The sequence below is a fragment of the Lagenorhynchus albirostris genome, chromosome 13 (genome assembly GCF_949774975.1).
Source record: "Lagenorhynchus albirostris chromosome 13, mLagAlb1.1, whole genome shotgun sequence".
NCBI classification, from domain to species: domain Eukaryota; kingdom Metazoa; phylum Chordata; class Mammalia; order Artiodactyla; family Delphinidae; genus Lagenorhynchus; species Lagenorhynchus albirostris.
The window spans coordinates 80,683,516-80,702,119 of NC_083107.1; the positions used below are offsets into that span (position 1 = coordinate 80,683,516).

Sequence of the window (18,604 nt, forward strand, 5' to 3'; positions counted from 1 at the left end):
GAGAAGTTTTCGTGGAGTGACGGGGGCAAAAGCCAAATTAGAGCATCACGGTGGGGCTGGCGAGACACTCATCAATGTCACTTCCTATTCCTGGGCACTGAGGAGGACCACGGCTTTTCCCAGGCAGTTTCATAAGTAAGGAACACACTAAAATGTACTCCTAGACACATAGTTCTTAAATGACCTCTTTGCTTCTTCAACACATTCTCCAATCTCTCTCTCTCTCTCTCTTCCCTACCCCCTCCCTCTCCCACCATCAGCCTTGAATGGGAAGGTCAAACCCTCAACCTGATCTTTGCTCTGAGTCGCTTTATTCAATTCAGGAGTGTTCTGACAATTTTTCACTCAAAGTCTGATTAAATCCTCTATCTTGTCATTTAGAAATGGAAACAGTTGGCTTTTCCAATCCTGTCAGACCGCACATTTCTGGACTTCATGTGCTTTTATTTTTGCTTACAAACTGGCCAGTTCATACAGAGCACATCTGTTTTGAATCTAATATCTCGCACCCTCAGTCAACAATAGTCTCCATGCTTCGCTAACGTTTGGCTTTCCAACTTTATCTTAGAGCTTTACCAAATAATGCACTGCTACATAACATGGATTTTTAACTCGCCAATGTGTTATATCTACTCTTCTCATCTCTAAAAGTTCCAGTAAGCCAAAGTCATCTATTTTAGTTTTTTAGCACAGCAAAGACCTATACCAATGTCTGCATTAGTCAGGACAAGTAATACTAGAGGCTGCAACAAAAATCGTCCAAATGTTAATGGTTCAGCAGGAGGAGGGTTTGTCCCATTTCCTTTTCCTGGGTACACTGGAATACTACATCCTTCAGCCTCCCTTAGAGTTATGTTGGGGCCCTGTGACCTGGATCTCAGGCATAGAAATGTGAGGAGGAGGATTTGTGCCAACTCTAAGCAGGTCTGCCCACCAAGCCCCCCGTGTGATCCTGCTCACCCTTCACATTGTGGTCACCATGGAGGATGCATGTTGAAGAGGGAGGTGTCACAGCAGAAGTACAGACTGACAGCCTGGATCACCCACTGGAGGAGAACCACCCAGGAGAGACATCAATCCACACCAACTAGGATGTGAGAGACAAAAGAAATGTTTATGGTCATTCATTGCAGGATTACTGTACTATCCTGACACAACAAGGGGAAAAAAATTGAGGCAGTGAGTTAGGACATTTTTCTTTGAGGACATTTTGGTGTAAAGGAAGGGGGTAAATAGAATGATAGAGGGGGAAGTAGATTAAAAACAGAGAATTTTGTTTGTTTTTTGTTTTGTGCAAGGGGAAAAATGACTATGTTTGCACACTCGTGGGAAATATCTGGTAGAGAAGAAAAACTGATGGTGAGGTCAGAGGGCAGAGAAGTGGGGTGAGGGGATGGAATCTGGAACCCACATGTTGGGAACAGCACTGTCTAGGAACACAAGTTATCTGTGCAACAGAAAAAGTAGTGTATACGGGCACAGATGCAGGTTCATAGGTGGGTGAGTTGATGGACGCTTGCACAAGTTTTCTGAAAACTTCAATTTTCTCAACAAGATAAACAGCTGAGATTGAGGATTGGAAAGGAGACATCACAGATCTGAGGAGGAAAATGAAGGTGAATCATATAATTGTCAAGGACCGTAAGACTGCATATGTAAGGCAAGAGAATTCTAAAATATTGGCTGGATTGCTTTAAGGGTCCACTTGAAATGAATGATCATGAATGTAAAGTAAGACCGGCTTTTTTTCTCCAGGCAAGTCCAGCTTCCCTCTGGTTATACTGAAGGGCCATGGGATTTCATTTGGGTACATAGGGCAGTGACAGTAGACGGGTGAGAGACAGTGACAGACAATGACAGGCTGAATAGATTGAAGGACCCTGTGAGGTTAAAGGACCCTTGGAGTCAAAGATACTAGAAGAAAGGAGCTGAAAAGGTGATCAAGGAGAGAAGGTCGCTTACAATGGGAGTTATGGAGAGCAACGGTTGGTACTGGTACTGGTCGTGGTGAGATCTTGCATGTGACTGTAGGACGCACAGCTGAGCTGGGTGGAGGAAACAGAGGAGAGGAGGCCAAGGAATGTTAGAAGGGTCATCTAGATGGATACCGAAATTGCCCATGGTGGAGATGTTTCTCATATGAACCATGAATCCGAAGCTAAAGCAATGATGGGGGAGGGACCTAGAGGTTGGTGGATGGCTTCAACAAGGAGGGCAGTGGGGATGTACACTGATGACACAGAGATCCAGCAAGGAAGGTTAGGATATAAGAAGGAAAGAAAGGCCTGGAATCTCCACAAAGAAGCGAGACTCCTAGGCAACAGAAAACAGTCTTATTCAAGTGCACGAAACTCCCATTTTATGCCTGGAATGAATGAGTGAATGAATGATTGTGTCAATCAACTAGTCCAAGCCTTTCATTTTAATAAGGAGGAAACCTAGGTCTGAGGGGTAGAGTTCCTTGTTTCAGACCACTTGGTGAGTTCAGGCCTCCTCTAGAGGGAGCACAGTGATGGTTGGACACAGTTCCTGGACACATGCCAACCGGGTGGAATACCAGCTCTGTGACTTAAGGCAATTTCCTTAGCTTCTAGGACCCTGGTTCCTCATTTTAAAAAATCATGGATAATAAAAACACCTGCCTCGCCAGTTGTTGAAAAAAAAAAGGGGGGTTAATATATTCTCAGAACAATGCCTAGCATTTAGCAAATAATCTTTAGGTGTTACCTACTATTACTGTGGTCAGTCTCTTTATGCCTGAAGTTTTTAATTCACATGTCCCCATGTCTTCCAGCTGTCTGGGCTCGGCCTTTCTTTGTATCCAGATCAAAGGGCCTAGATCCCCATTCCTCGTGCAGTGGGAAATCTGGCCCCTCCCCCAGATTTCCAAGGATTCCCAAGGACTTACTCTTCTGCCAAAGGTAAGCACACACACACACACACACACACACACACACACACACACACACACACACATCTGTTCTCTCCACCCTTCCTATGAGCCAGCAAGACCCCAAATTCCTGCAAATTCCTGTTACTTTATTATGCAGATCAATTTTCACTGTCAATTGCAACCATAGACTACGAAGATGAGTCCTACCTTTGTTTATACTAAGGTCTGCTCTTGTGTATATGAAGGAGTGACCCACCTTTTCAAGATTATTTTGTTCGTTTTCTAGCACATTCAAGTTTCTAAACAGGGCTCCCTCCTGCTAACAAGAATTTATCTGCTGGTCAGGTACCACATAAAGCACTAGCCAGTGTAAAAACCTCTGAAACAAGTAAGGAATGTGTACGAAGGGTCTGAGGGCCAGGACCCTGGATGGGAATAGAGCGTGGTTATGGAAGTGTCAGAAGGCAGGCTTCATGTCTGTGGGCTCTCTGCCGCTCCAGTAGGAGCCGTTGGAAGGAAAGAAGCTCAAAAACATGATAGATGATTTTTAGTCAAGGTCAAGAGCACACCTTTGGCCAGCACCCATGCCAATTGTGGGCTGACCCTCCAGTGAAGGGCCAGGCACAAATTCAAGCCACACAGCCCTTCCTGTGACCTGCAAGAAATGAACAGGAGAGGCACATTCGTAAGAAAAAACAAAGCAACACTTCCCTGCACGAGCTACTTCTGGATGTCTGTGTTTCACTATCCCTCAGAGAATGGGGGAAATGAGAAAAAGAAAATGAGCAATGCTTTTTTTTTAAGGAGAAAAGGGGGAAATGAGAGAGCAGCAGCGCTGGAGAGATGAACTTTTGAGGGGCTGGGCACCGGGGACCAGGGAGCGAGTCTGTTGCTTTGGGCAGGAGAGTCCCTCCTCCTCTGTCTCACGGCTCATCAAGGGTGAATTAAGGACTCTGGTGTGATTCTAGGTGACAGCACAGTATCGATGCAACTGGCTCCTTTTTAAGTCTTCAAAAGAGAAAACAATCCTCTTTGAGAAAATTCAAGCAGGGTTTGATTTATTCTTTACTATGGATAATCCATTTAAAGTAGGAACTAATTTGTGATATCAAAAATTAAATCCAACCTCAATGCACGGATTAAATCTTCACTTTTCTCTCTTAAATCCAACTATCAATTCTCTTATTTGAAATACACATTGGCTCCATCCACCTATTTCAAATACAGCCTCTGTCACACAGCTGTGCAGGAAGAGTCCCTCCAACCATCGTCAGCCCTGCACACACTGGGGAGCGGGTGTCGTAAGGCAACTCTCTCTACTGGAGAAGCTGTCACCATTTCAGAATGAACTGTAGTCTTTCTAGCTCATAATTTATGAGAGAGAGAAAGACGGGTGGGGGGGGGGAAAGGAGAGGAAAGAAAGAAGAGAAGGGAAGAGCATAAAGAAAGAAGAGAAGGGAAGAGCATAAAGAAAAGAAAAGGAAAGGAAAGGGAAAAGAAAGAAAAGAAAACTCTTATATGTGACTACCCTGAGTTTCATTACCTAGACGTTTCTTTAAAGACATGACATTTTTTCTGAATGTTCTAAAAACAGATGCTATGTATCAGCTAAAAATATGATAATTAACAAGTATGCTTTGAATCACATAATAGCAAATGTCATTTTCCCGTAAGATAGGAGTGTTACTCATAAGCTCAACAGAAACCAACAGCGCCTAACGGGTGCCCAGAGGGCACTTCCAACTTGGCAAGTAGATTGCAGTCTCCTTTGGCAAACAGTCCATGAAAGTGCCCAAGAGCATGTGCAGCCTTGGGGCCCTGCTTGGAGGGCAAAGAGATTTTTCCAAAACCTGGCTCCCTGAGCTGGGATTCACACGCAGCCTTCCTGCTATTAGGAAGCCACCTGCCATCCTCTCGGCTCAGGTCGGATGCCCACAAAGGACAGAAAACACCACTGTGGCGGGTTATTTCTGTTAATAGCTTCCAGTTACAGAGGACACAGGGATTTAGTATCCTGGTAATCCCAGTGGTATCCAAAAATAAACTCTTTCCGGCCATCTTGATTAATTATTCCTCTGTGGATGAAAGTCAGGAAACACCGAGAAGGGAAGTTTGTGGTAAGTCATTCATTTTATTTCATTGAGCTTTTGTTCCCTAAATACCTGTTCCTTGCCAGGCAATGTGTTGAGTGCTGGTGACACAGAGAGATGTCGACACACGAGCAGTCGAGGACGACAGAGTCTGTGATGGAAGCCGCTCAGGAGCTGGAGTGGCACAGAGGCAGGGAGAACGGAAGGAAAGCGTAACACAGGAAGAGATTTTCGGAGTTGAACCTTGAAAGATGAGCCGCGGTTACCCCGGTTACTAGTAGAAACATGGAGACAGGGCTGTGTAGGCAGCCCTGGGAACCCGTGGGTATTCCCTATAGGATGGTGGTGATCCAGGGCACTCTTTTTCCTTGGTGAGGCACCTTCAGAAGAGAATTATTGTCGCACAGCACACTGCAGCATCAGTATTAGTCCTCTGTCCTTTTTCCCTCCAAGGAGTGCCTGTCCTCCACGCATGCCCTCACTCAGCAGACCCCCATGTGGTTCAGGCTCTGCAGACAAAGAGGTGACCGTGCCTTCAAGCTGCTCATTATCTAGTTAGTCAACAAATTTGCGTGTGTGTAATAACATAGGTACCTGACCACCGACAAAACTTCAAGAAAGAGATCAATGCCACAAGGGGTGGGCAGGAAATATGGAGCGCATCCTTGGGCATCTTCATGGTCCTCCTGGACCTCTGGTCCTCACCCTGGACTTGACATTGCCTGAGGCTCAGCCAATCAGAACACCGTTAATGGCTCTGCTCTTTTCAGCCTGCAGGATGCCCCTCAATGGGCCCCAGCTGAAGTGAATCGGGGTACTTCCTCCTTTATACTAGTCCTCAAATGTGTGTTCTCCCCTCACTACTCAGAGTGTGATTTGGGAACCAACAACATCAGATCACCTGGTAGCTTTCAGGCCTCCTCGAGAAACTCTGGAATCCGAATCTGCATTTGAAAGATACGGAGTGATTCAAACTAACAGTAAAGTTTGAAGAGCACTGGTACTCAAATTTAGATGCACATTTTAATCACCTGAAGAGTTTTAAAAAATAAAGGTGTCTGGGTCTCATATCAGAGTCTGATTTACTTGTTAAGGGTACAGTCGGGCATCATAAGTTTTCAAAACTCCCCAAATAATTCTAATATGTAGCTAAGTTTGAAAACTCCTAAGTTACCTCTTTAGTCTGACAGCCACTGGCATGGATGAGAGGTGCCTGTGGTTAGTCCAGAACAGGTGAGGAGGGAGGAAGAATAAAGGACGTTGTTAGAGATGGTCTCTAATTCACCTCTAATTAGACAGCCTCTGCTCTAATGCCCTCACTTTACAAGACTCCCAGAATGGGTTGGTGACTTGCCACTGTCATAAGACAAGAAAATCAAAAGAGATAGCAGTTCAGGTGGGGGAACTGGAGAACGCAGTTAGCAAGACCTTCAAGCCTCCTAAGCTGTTGACTTTGAGCTGTTCTCATCCCCAGTACCCCTCTTTGGTGCTGAGCAAAACCCACAGGTGCCTCTACTCTGTTACCTGCATCACTTCACATGTCACCTTTTTGTAAGCCATAGATGCCTTCATGGTTCCTGCAATTCACCTGCATATCTGGCTCTGAGTTTCCTGATGGTCAATCCAGAAAGGAAGATATAGTCAGTCTTGTCACCAAAAAGTTATAATTGCCCCAGCTCCTCAAAGGAAGCCAAGCTTTTCCTGACCTTTATCTTTACAGAAGAGTTTCTTGCTTCAGGCTCCATATAGAAGGAATTGAATGACCTAATGCATAGTACTTCAAAGACATCCCTACAGTAATAGTTTTCATAAAGCTATTATGTATAATATCCCTGGATGTAAGCCAAGGAAATACCATTAAAATGCATGAAAATTCTGCTGGGGACTAAGAACATATGGTCCAAGTGCACAGCTTGATGCAAGAATAAAAATTAGCACACTAGAGGAAAGGATAAACAGCATGCCCTTCAAACAAGTCCTCATAAATATCACTTCCATTACCCGGGCTTCTGATAAGGCGGTAGAAGATTGAGGTTTAATCCACTGGCCCGCCATGCCATTGCCCTGTGTCCTGGGTTGAAGGAAAAGCCCAAACAACCAATGTAAGGCTATCATCCATTTATGAAAGTTCATAACTCTATCCAAGACTTGTGGGAGAATGGAGAATCGTCCATTTCTGTGTAAAGCTGGGCCACGGGTATATCCAAAGGATAATCCAGGGTTTTTCTCAAGAGTTTGTCTCCATTAGGGCACATGAATATATAAATGATGGATCAAGTCCTGAAGTTCTATACACCATGTTTGGTGCATAGAATGTCTCTGTGCCTTTCCTTGGCACTTGTTTCTAATTGCTTACAGGATCCCCGGGTGATACCATGTCAGAGGGCTTGGTACACAGGGAATTCTTGCAGAGAAAATGAAACTTGAAATAAATCTTGAAAGATGAGGAGGATATCAATAAGTCAAAATAAATGAGAATAATTTGGAGTGAAGAAAATAACTGAAGAACAGTGTTAGCTTTAGAGATGAGCATTGCTGGACTCCTAGACGGAGAGTGGGAGCAGCCAGGCAGCCTACCTGCCTAATAGGAATAGTTTGTATGGGGTAGTCATGGGAAGTGCAAACCAGTTCTCTTCATTCCAATATCCACTCCTCCCACCTTCAAGAGCTCAGCTTATAGAAAGACCATCACTGGGTGGTTCAAGCTAGAAACTGGGCATCATTTGGACTCCCTTCTCTTGCCCCTTCGCAGGCTACTGGCACTATGTCAATCCTACTTATGGAACAACTTTTGAATCTATCCCTTCCAACCACCTCTACTTTCCTCAGTTCAGACAGCATCATCTCTCACCTGGTCCATTGCAAAAGCCACCTAACTCATCTCTGCCCCAGGCTGCCCTCCACATTCTAGCCAGAACGGTCTTCCTAAATGTCTCAGTCACCATCTTTTGTTTTAAGAAACGTAACCCCACTCCAGCTGTTTAGAATAAAGAGGAATCTTTTAAAAGCCATAATGGGAAATCTCAGGGACACAAGAACAGAAAGGGCATGGGCTTTTTGGGAAAAGGAACAGGGAAGAGCCAGGATTCGATGCCATTCTCTCTGATTTTGGAATCTGTATAATCACTCTCAATATTGCCTTTATTTTCCCTTTTCTCTCTCCTCTCTCTTGACTAACTTCCCCTCTTGCAGTATCCCCAAATGGCTTCCACCTCAAGACTAGGAGATGTTAGGGATTCAACACTTACCATCAACTGACTAGAGCTTCAATATCTCTTAGTTGAGATCCCTGAGAGAGAGAATCTGATCAGTGGACGATCAGCCAATGAATCAGCTTGGCTTGGTCCATTCCCAATTCAGAGGGCAAGCTGCTCACATGCCATGAACCAAGGTCATTAAAATCTGGTCTTTAGCAAGATGTGTGAACAAGTCGCCCATCCCACAACTATTTATCGAGCACCTACTATGTGGCGAGCATTGTACTGGGAACTGCAAATAAACTGTTAAAAAAACAAAACTAAAGCACAATGTGATAAGTGCTATCAAGGAAAAGAAACGGACACTGCAAAATAGACTGATGGGATAAGAGAGTGGAGTCAGGAAGGTCTTTCCAAGCAGATGATAAATGTGCTGAGTCTGAGAGGTGAAAGGATTCATCAGCACAGAAGCCTGAGAAAAGCATGTGCGGCAGAGAAGAGAGAGGTGGGAAGACTGTGTCAACTTCAAGGACAAGAGGAGGAGGTTGTGCATCAGGTGACGGGACGAGGCTGAAGGGGACGCAGTGAGCCTGGAGTAGTCAGCAAGATCCAGACCTGGAGAGACCCTACATGCTACAGGAAGACGGTTGAAGATTATTTAGTGAGAAGTCACTGAGATGTTTTAACATCTTAAATGTTAAGATGGTGATATGTCCATGTGATGGGATTTGCATTTTCAAAGATATCTCTGGCTGCTGTGTGAGAAGGGGAACTTGGGAGGCATAAGTGGAAGAGGGAAAATCCACTGGGAGATGGTTGCAGGAGTTTGGGTGAGAAACGATGATGGTTCTGACTAGGAAGCAACAAGGGTGACCGAGAGAAGTAGCAAGATGCGAGGTAGCCTGTAGAGGTGTGATGAATGGACTTGGGATGATTTGAATGAAAGAACTGAGGAAGCGAGAATCAAAAGGATTGCTAGCTTTTTGGATGAGCGATTGGATGATAACACCCAGAGGGGAAAGTTATGGGTGGAGGGGGCCAGCCAACATGGCCACCCCAGTAAAACACAAGGTGATGGGTCATCAGCCTCTGCTGAAACACTCTTGTTGCCACCTCGTTCATTCATGACAATGTCCAGAGTCTTTAGCATGAGGTTGAAGTTCCTTCACCATCTAGCTCCAGCCTAACCTCTTAGCCCTTCCCACTCCAGCCTCATCCCTGCTGCCTACATTCCAGGGATATGTCTGACCCTGTGACCCTCCTGTGCCTTTGCACAAGGCTTTCCTCTTCCTGAACTGCCCTTTCTCTGAACTAATTGACTAACAAGACCAGTTCTTTAGCCAGCAACTAAGAATGCATTTTGACGCTTCCAAAGTAACTGCTATGTCACTGACCCTACCTGTAACAGTCTGCGGTTACCTCTTCCAGGGAGAAGTCTAGTTTCAATGTGTGTTATTTCTGAAATGCAGTAAAACCCACTAAACTGAAGTTGTTGAGTTGTGCGACCTCAGTTCCCCTGTGTGAAAATAAAGGGTCATGCTTGGTGATCCCTATGGGTTTTCCAACTCTAACTTTTATGAGTCTTTAATAACGAATGAAATTGAAGTGACAGACATATCTGTATGCTCACTGGAGTGAAAATTGGAGACCAGTCATCACCTCAGGGGATTAGTCTTGTCATAAGCAGGAACTATGCGTATTTTTAAATCCCTAAAGAATAGATGCTGGGAAGAAAAAATAGTAATAGATAATATTGATTGAATTCATATACTTGCCAGGGGCTCTCCTAAGCATTAAAAAAAAGTTGGAGGAAATTATCCCAAAATGCAATGTACTTTGTTTGCCGTGGGTGATCTGGAAAATACGGCAGGGGAGCTGATATGTGCATCTCATGGAGATGAGCGATCCCAAGGGGGAGCCTGGGGCGCCCGATTCCTGTATCACACAGTCATTTTTGCAACTTTGCTGATTTTGCTGCACAAATGACTCAGGCTCAAATAGCATGAGGAGCTGGTGATTTTGTTTTTAATTAGAGGAAGAGGATTTCAAAATAGAATCATAACTGAAGATGGAAGAGGTAATTATCATTTTTGAAATCATCTGTGAATCCAGGGAAGAGGCACCATTTTTTTTTTAACTTTTTGAGAGTCTCTGTTTTGGAAAAATAACAAGCAGCCCCAAATGGAGGGTTCTCAAAGACCAGATGAAGAAACCAAGTCCAGAATTGGGAAAAGATGTTTCCGAAGTGACATCAACAAGACCTTGTGAGCAATTAGATGTGGCTGGTGAGGAAAAGGAAAGTGGAGAGGATGACTCCCATGTTTCTGCCTCTTTTCCTGATAGGGAATGAGAAGAATTGAAAGGGAAGACGAGTTCTACTGCAGCATTTGAGACCTCTGTAAAAAATGCAAGTGAAGGTATTCAGGAGGCAGTTGACTTAGGTGAGCAAAAACTGGGCAAGAACTTTGAATGCAGGATGTGAGAGTATGTGGGTGGAAGCCGAAGCCCTGGGAGTGGATAGAACTGAGCCGGGTTCATTAACTCCTGCGTTAACGATAGCAGTCCTATGCCCCAGACACAGCGCTCACCACACCACATGGACAGGTAATGGTCAGAAGCTTCGCTGCAGAAGATAGAAACCTAGGACTAACTAGTAAATTTTCCCCCATTCCTTTTTCTAATATCATCAAGGCATCCTTGAAGTACCGCATTTCCTCTCGGAAGTTCAGTTTCTCCATCTGTGAAAGGAGATAAAGAGTCCCCCAGGGACCAAGTGGCTCAGAACATGTGACTGGAGTGTGGAAAATAAATTAGGAAAAATTAATTCAGTCTCAGTTCCCATTTCCAAACTAGAGCTATGTCATTTGCACTCATTCATTCATTTGAGGTACATCTATTAAGCACCTGGTCTGGGACAGGCACAGGGCAGAGGTGACCGAGGATGCGGAATCAGGGAATGTACAGTTTGCAAGGGGGACAGAGACTTGATCTCTCTTCCGGAGGCACGAACCAGTTACTGGGAACACTCAGAGAGGGCTTGATTCCTGGCCTGGGATGGTTAAGAAGGTCCATGAGCAGGGAATTGTTGATGCAAGTTTCAAAGGGTGAATAAGGGCTCACCATGCAAAGCTGGGCAGACAGAAGTCTTAGGAAGGAGTCATAGTACTGAGGTGAGAAAATGCAGAACGGGTTTGGGTGCATTGAATAGTCCTGTGCAACTGAATCTCAAGACTGGTGAGAAGTGAGGCTCCAAGTACAGGTGCTAAGCAGCCGTGGAGGGCTTTGGGTTTTTTTGGGTTTTGTTTTTTTTTTTTTTTTGCGGTACGCGGGCCTCTCACTGTTGTGGCCTCTCCCATCGCGGAGCACAGGCTCTGGACGCGCAGGCTCAGCAGCCATGGCTCACAGGCCCAGCCGCTCCGCGGCAAGTGGGATCTTCCTGGACCAGGGCACGAACCTGTGTCCCCTGCATCTGCAGGTGGACTCTCAACCACTGCGCCACCAGGGAAGCCCCGTGAAGGGCTTTGAATGTCACACCAAGAGCTTGGGTCTTATCCAACTGGAAGGGGGCAGCGTGTCATGACCCTGGTCAGACAATTATTTAATTCTAGCCAAGGGATGAGAGGATACTGACTTCTCCTAAACAGCATCTCCTCCAGGGCACCCCTTTGCCTTGAATCTGGCTTATTCTTAACTTGTCATCGGATGTAGTTTTTAATGCTGGGTGCACCTTATAAACATCTGGGGAGCTTGAAAAATAATGATGGCTAGGTCTCACCCTGAGCAATTACATCTGAATATTTTCTGTAAGGTTCAGTCACCAGTGTTTTTTTTTTTTTAAGATTTCCAGGTGTTCATAAGATGCGGCCAGGGTTAAGAAGTAGTGCTTTAGAGTCAGACCTTCTGTCACCAGAGGAAATGGCCACCAGCTATAGTCCCCATCCTTCTGAGGTTGTCTCTAGAAGACTCGTAAAGGTCAAAGAGCCAAAGCAATCATGTTATTCAAAAAGCATATTTGACAAACATTCGGAAAAACTCAAAAGCACTTGACTTTAATAGGTTCCTCATCCTCAGCGACACTAGAATTTGATGTAGATGAACACACCCTTTAGTTTTTATTCAAACAAAGAAAATCTAGGCAGCAATCCACACAGCTGAACCCCTCTGGCCCCTCTGTCCGAGCAGATGCCCTGGACTGCTCAACTGTATCCTTGCGCCTACCCGGAAAACTCACGTGAACCATCTTCCAGCGTGGGCGGCCATGAAATGTTTTAGATGATAGAATTTTTCTGATACTTTTTATATTTATCAAAACAACAACCAGACGAACATGTATCTTGTGAAAAGCTTCAATATGCATTGAAGCTTTGCCTCTTTCTGCCCCAGATGTAACCTGTAATATCCTTGAGATACACTCATTAAATACAATAAATAACTCATGACTATTAACATAAGATATGCATATCCACTGGAACATGGCGCTTACATATCTAATAAACGTGACTTTTAAGATTTCGGTAGGACTTCAACACTGACCCAGAAGAAGAACGTATAACTTCAAGCCTCACAGTGGGGCAGAGGCTCATCTTTGAAGGCAGCCGTGGGAAGGAATCACATCACCTTGGTTCTGACCTCTGCCCTAAGCTGACACACCACGTGACTTTGCACAAGCCCCTTTCCTGGGACTCAGTTTCCCTATTGGTATAAGCGGGGTGGGGGGGTCGGACGTTCAAAACTCTTTTCCAACTCAAAAATTTCATCTTTACCAATCAGCAACTTTGACTAGGAAGGAAAAGTCCTTTCCTTGGTTTGTATCACAGCTGTTACTCGTTCTCTGGGCGATGCTAAGTCACAACCTCTTTATTTTCTGTAAATGGGGACAGAATGCTTTACTGAGCAGAGCTCGCAGGTAAGGCAAGGTGCCTGAAATTCTAGGGGCGCAATAAAGCTAAAAGTAAAAACAGGCGTCATTTACCGAGTGCCGCTACGTACTCTGTATTGATGATTTATCTGCATGATCCAGTTAATCAACAGCTTAAATTTCTCCGGAACCCATCGGGGTTAGAAATAAATTGACATCATTTCCCAGTTGTCACAATACAGCAGTTTTACAGATGAGGGCAGGAGGCTGGGGAGGGTCTACAGATTCCCGGCGATGCCAAGATAGGCATCAATGGACCCAGGACTCGAACAAGGGACGCCCTGATCCCAAACTGGCTGCTGCCACGGGTCTCTCCACAGCTGGTGCCACCTCCCTTTGTCACTTTCAGAAAGTCACTTCGTCCTCGGGAGCTCCCCCTAGCCCCCACCTCTGCTTTGCTCACAGAATTGCCATAAAGGGTAAATCAACTGGGAAAGCACCTTTTAAACTGTGGCGCACACACAGAAGTGAGCAGCTACTGATACCGTAATGACTTCTCACTTGCTGAAAAAGAACGAAATAATCATGAAGAATCCTCATGTAACCTTCTTTACAGAAGAATCCCTTTTAAACCCAGAGTTTCAATCCACTTTCTGTCAGATCTGCTTGGGGGAGGGGAAAGGGGCAGGGAGGAGAAGGGCGGCCCCAGCTCCAGCGCTGCCCGTGACCCCCGCCTGCACCGGGCACCCTGCGTGCCATCTCACCAAGGATTCCCCACCACCTGCGCACGAGATGCTCTATATCTGCCTTTCTGGTCACGAAGCAGAGACATTACCCCAAAATGCAGCTGCTAAGCAGCCTAAACGAAATCCTGTTTGAAGTTTGTCATTAAGTGACGGGGTTTCTAAAGCCCTTCTGAAGCATCCCCTACATCCATTCAACACGAGATTTTGTAAAACACTGTCTTCTCTCCACAGTCTTTTAAGAACAAAGTCTTAACATCCAGACGCGTGGCCAATACCTCAATTAGGATGTGACCTCAGCACTTATATCCTGCAAAAAAAAAAAAAATAGAATACAGTTGTCCTGCCCAATCTAGGGTAGAGTCCTCCTGAAATCCAGCCTCCACTGACCCTGCTCCCGGGTCTTGGATCCTGGAAACCCTTTCCCCAAGGAGCTTGTGAGCGACAAGGCTATTATGGGATGGCGTAGGCACTCAGGGCACTCAGCACCATGACTGCAGTGAACGGCAGTGGTTATTTTCCCCATTAGAGAAAAGGCCAAGCTCTACTAAACAGCCCGAGTCCATTAAGAAGAAATCTAGGTCATTTCTGATTTGAACAGACAGTGTGATCCCCAGCGGCGAAAGAACAAAAATGACTACTTCAGAGAAATGCATTCCCAGTCATAGCCACCCCCTTGACTAAATGACAGGGTGAGATCTGTCTTTGTACCTTCCCAAGCATCTGTAGGACAACATTTTTGACCCCTATTTTGTGAGTCGCTGTTCTAGGCTCCCTGGGGGAGCAAGGAAGCAGGAAATTACTGCCTGGCCCAGAGCAGCTCCCTGATCGGTGGAACGGATGGGGTCGGATACAGGACAGCACTCCTTATGGGGGAGGAGATGAAAAAGGCAGGGTGGTGGCAGGAGTGGGAGACAGAAAAGTAGGAGCTGATGATAAGAAACCTTTAGATTGATAACAAGGGCCCAGGCTCTATCTCCCAAGGCACATTAGGGAGCTACTGAAGGGTTTATGCAGACACCTCAGTTGGGCATATCTGTGTTCTATGCACATCGTATTCTCACAGACATTTGAGTGATATTTATGAGTCCTGTGGCTTCTAGCTGAGTTGATGCTTTTTCAGATCCTAAAAGGATTCCACGTACCATTGGGTGCACTGGACCCACAAGTGAAGATCCTCATGGGGCAAAGATGTCCAGCAAAGTCCTCAGCAGGGCTGAAGGTCCCCGCCCATCTGTCATTTAAGCCCAACCCCATCTTCTGAACTTCAAGGAATCTCTTTCTTACCTAAATTGGTTTAGGCTTGGTCTAGGCTTGTCTGGTCTTGAAGGTGAGCCTTCTCTGGTGTAGCAGCTGGTGGGGAGTCGCAGGACCCCAAGCCCAGCGCCACTATCCCCCTTTGCTGCTGCATGGTCCCTCTTATAGCATCCTCCACGAGGTCCAGCTATACCATCAACTGACATGTGCCTGTGCTTGCCTTCTTGTGGGAAGGACACCCGTGTGGGGGGCAGGAAACCCTACCTGCTCTTGAAAACTCAACGACTGGAAAGTTGTTCTTAATATTGAGCTGAAATCCATCTGCTAGTTACTTACATCCACTGGTATCAGTTTTACCCTTTAGGGTCATTCAGAACACACCAGCTTCCTCTCCAATGGGGCGTGTTTATTTATCGGATTCTCCCTGGAACTGTGAGGTCCTTAGGGATGAGGCTGGTGCCTGACTCATGTGGATCCCCAGAACCTGGCACAGTGCCCGACATACAAAAGGTCAGTAAATGGAGGCTGAATCAATGGATGTACATGGGAGAAGCGGCATTAACAAACCCAGGCCTGATAAAATATGCACGTGAATGTAAAAACAATATTTGTAGGTCACATTCTTGTCTTATAACTTCTCATGATCCGCTCCTCTCATGATTCTTATTTGTAGGTCAAAGACTCTCAGAAATAAAACTGGGGGCCTTTGAGCTAAGACCTTCCCTTGGTAGCCCCAATTCAGGCTGAAATATTCCATTCGAGTAGGAGAACATGTGACACTCTCAGAGCCCATGTTCCTTTATGACTTGGGTCAGTGTTTCAAATCTACACTTTCTCGCCTGGGGAGACTCTGAGGAAATGGCATAGAGGGCACATCCACCTGGCGTGAGCCATGGAGGTGAGAGGCATCCAGAGGAGGTGACCTTCCTTCATTATCCCTTTGTTACACCTTTCTCGTGCTCCCCGGAGAGAGAATCCTCCCTTCTCTGTGCTAACACGAACCCTCTCAGCTTCTCCCCTCATCGTTGCACATCTCATGAGGATGGTACCGACCTGCCACGGGCGGCATCCGGCAGACAGCAGCAGGGGGTGACTCTGTGTGTCCGATGTATCTTTATGTCCTTAGCCCAGCACAGGGACTAGCAAACTAACCAGCAGACTGAACGCTCCCAGTGGACGCACTGAGAATTCTCCCATGTCCTGCCAAATGCAAACAACCACGGCCGTGTGTCTGCCCTTCAGAAGTGGGATTGCCTTGTCAGGTGCCTCTGACCAGAAGGTTCCTATTTCCCTGTACTGTTTCTACAAATGACGAATGTTTTCATTCCCAGCAAGTGGGTCCCAATTTTCTGCCAGGGCTTGCGGTTTTTCTCTCTGCTTTTTTTAAAAAATATTTATTTATTTATTTGGCTGTGTGACATACGGGCTTTTAGTTGCAGCACGGATGCAGGATCTAGGTCCCTGACCAGGGATGAAACCCGGGTCCCCTGCACTGGGAGCACGGAGTCTTAACCACTGGACCAGCAGGGAAGTCCCTCTCTCTGCTTTTTGAACTCGCACATCCACTGCTTGATTCCGAGTGCCTGGAAGACATTAGCTCAGCCATTTGCGCATATGAAGCAAGGCCATGAAAACCACATTATGTCACTTTGCCCCTTCGTCCCTTACACTTGGAATGACATCTAAACGCCTAACTGGGGCCTGCAAGACCCAGCACGATGGGTCACTGCCTCCTCTCCAGCTTCACCTCCTGCCCCGCCCGCCCCCCCCCCACCTCCGCCAGCCCTCTGCTCACCAAGCTCCAGGCATACTGGGCTTGCTGTGAGTCTCTAGAACATGCTACTCTCGGCACTGTGGCAAAGGCCTTCTGCTCGCCAATCCCTCAGTTGGGAGCCACTCTCTCTGATGCTTCCAATGCCTGGCTCTTCTCATAGTCGAAGTTTAAGTGTCACGTTTTCTGAGCCCTTCCTCAGGCAATCTTTCCAAAGTAGAATCTTCCCTGTGTCTCTCATAGCATAGTGACTGTTTCTCCTGCAGTGTGAATTTCAACAGTAATTACTCTGTTTATTACTTGCCGCCCCTCGATGGTGTGAAGCACATCTTCCTGGCATTCTGTCGTGTCTCCAACTCCCCACATCATAATAGAACGATGCAAATTAACATCTCCTGGGTGCTTATGTGGGTCAGGCACTGCCCCGTGTACCTCTGGGCCATTGTTTCTTTTAATTCTCACCACAACACTAGAGGGAATTACTATGTCCACTTTATAAATGAGAAAATGAGGCCTTAAGTAAGTTGCCTGAGGTTACATAGTAAGTGACTTAGTCAGGATTTGAATCCATGCTGTCTGGTTTCAGAATCCATGGCCATATAATTATAACCTAGAGCTATAGCATTCAATAAATATGCTCTGAATAAATAAATATTAAAAGCAACAATGGCCGATCTCATAGCCTGTATGGTTGTACATTTCTAGACGATAAGAACTATGTCATATATTCCTTTGGTGTTTTCCAATACCCATTACAGTTCTGGGAATAGAGCAACTGAATTGATGATTGCAAAAAGCAGGAATTTAGGGGACTTCCCTGGTGGTGCGGTGGTTAAGAGTCCGCCTGCCAATGCAGGGGACGTGGGTTCAATCCCTGGTCCGGGAAGACCCCACATGCCATGGAGCGACTAAGCCTGCGAGCCACAACTACTGAAGCCAGCATGACACAACTACTGAAGTCTGCAGGCCTAGAGCCTGTGCTCCACAACAAGAAAAGACACTACAATGAGAAGCCCGCACACTACAGAGAAAAGTAGCCCCTGCTCGCCGCAACTAGAGAAAGCCCGCGCACAGCAAAGAAGACCTAACGCAGCCAAAAATAAATTAATTAATTAATTTTTAAAAAGCAGAAATTTAATAATAATGCAACCTGTGGCAGTGGTCCTGAGTATAGTGACACCAGGCTGCTCATATGGAGCAAACTGCAGGATGTAGAGCATGTGCAACATTAGTTCAGCTCTTCTCTGTACAGGCTCGCATTTGCTCCCAAGTCCATGTTCCTTAGCAAGGCACGTGTGGCCCTCCGTGACCTGCCCTTGCTTCACTCCAGCCTCATCCCCCAGCTCTGTTCCCACCCACGTCATCTTCAGTAGCCAGAGAATCTAGAGCCCATAGACCTTGTCCTGTCGAGGAACTTGGGCTTTAATTTTTAGGTAGAGGAACCACTGACAAGTTTTAGTCGAGGGATCTAGCAGATTTAAGTGGAACACAGCAGACCAGATTGAAACTCATGGCCCGGGCCACCACTAGGAGTGCACGGGGCTTATACACAATGGGTACTCAATGAATAACTGTGGAAGGAAGAAAGCCAGGAATAGAAGGGATTGCCCGTGGAATAATCCAGCCGAGTGAAGACAAGGGATTAGTTACAGACCATGGTCCTTACATTTCAGCTGCAAATATAATAGCATCCTAAGAGTGGGGGATTAAAATAAATAATTTGGAAGGTGCCCTTCAGGTTGTGCCATTTCTCTGTCATCTCTTCAGCAAGTCACCAGACAAAAACAGAGGTGAA

General features: G+C 45.9%; 1 long non-coding RNA gene across 1 annotated transcript in view; it reads left to right on the forward strand.

Moving 5' to 3' along the window:
• The first annotated feature begins 4,951 nt into the window (after positions 1 to 4,951).
• LOC132531819 (uncharacterized) overlaps positions 4,952 to 18,604 on the forward strand; it is a 28,094-nt gene continuing 14,441 nt past the window's right edge. The window contains exon 1 of the long non-coding RNA XR_009544234.1: positions 4,952 to 5,010. This is a non-coding gene — a long non-coding RNA (uncharacterized LOC132531819). The remainder of the gene's footprint in view (positions 5,011 to 18,604) is intronic.